Genomic DNA, 1,130 nt, shown 5'->3' on the forward strand with positions numbered 1-1,130 from the left:
TGCTTAAAACAGGAGAGTACCACATGAAAACCTCTGCTTAAAACAGGAGAGTACCACATGAAAACCTCTGCTTAAAACAGGAGAGTACCACATGAAAACCTCTGCTTAAAACAGGAGAGTACCACATGAAAACCTCTGCTTAAAACAGGAGAATACCACATGAAAACCTCTGCTTAAAACAGGAGAGTACCACATGAAAACCTCTGCTTAAAACCAGACTGATGACTGCAGTCTACAACACTGAACCAAGTAACGATTAGAAGAGTGAGGAGTGGAGGATATTGTGCCTCTAGTATACAGTTCAGTAGGTCCCGGGTGTATGTGGTAACCAGGATGTATAATAACTGAGAGAGTATGAAACATTCGGGATTCCCATCACCTCAAAACAAGAATTTCTAAATTATAGGTCATCTCTATGATAAAAAATTATATGAATCAAAACACTGTTCTATGGTATTTTTACCTGAGTATTGTCAGTTATAATTGGCATTACCTGAGTATTGTCAGTTATAATTGGCATTACCTGAGTATTGTCAGTTATAATTGGCATTACCTGAGTATTGTCAGTTATAATTGGCATTACCTGAGTATTGTCAGTTATAATTGGCATTACCTGAGTATTGTCAGTTATAATTGTCATTATCTGAGTATTGCCAGGTATAATTGTCATTACCTGAGTATTGTCAGTTATAATTGTCATTATCTGAGTATTGTCAGCTATAATTGTCATTACCTGAGTATTGTCAGCTATAATTGTCATTACCTGAGTATTGTCAGCTATAATTGTCATTACCTGAGTATTGTCAGCTATAATTGTCATTACCTGAGTATTGTCAGCTATAATTGTCGTTACCTGAGTATTGTCAGCTATAATTGTCATTACCTGAGTATTGTCAGCTATAATTGTCATTATCTGAGTATTGTCAGTTATAATTGTCATTACCTGAGTATTGTCAGGTATAATTGGCATTATCTGAGTATTGTCAGCTATAATTGTCATTATCTGAGTATTGCCAGTTATAATTGTCATTACCTGAGTATTGCCAGGTATAATTGTCATTACCTGAGTATTGTCAGTTATAATTGTCATTATCTGAGTATTGTCAGCTATAATTGTCATTACCTGAGTC

The 1,130-nt window shown here is 35.1% G+C and overlaps 1 pseudogene; it reads left to right on the forward strand.

Moving 5' to 3' along the window:
* The window catches only part of LOC124029187, a 3,298-nt pseudogene extending 3,096 nt beyond the window's left edge, over positions 1 to 202 (forward strand).
* The last annotated feature ends 928 nt before the right edge of the window (positions 203 to 1,130 follow it).

Source organism: Oncorhynchus gorbuscha, unplaced genomic scaffold (assembly GCF_021184085.1).
Source record: "Oncorhynchus gorbuscha isolate QuinsamMale2020 ecotype Even-year unplaced genomic scaffold, OgorEven_v1.0 Un_scaffold_5761, whole genome shotgun sequence".
In the NCBI taxonomy this organism is placed as follows: Eukaryota; Metazoa; Chordata; class Actinopteri; order Salmoniformes; family Salmonidae; genus Oncorhynchus; species Oncorhynchus gorbuscha.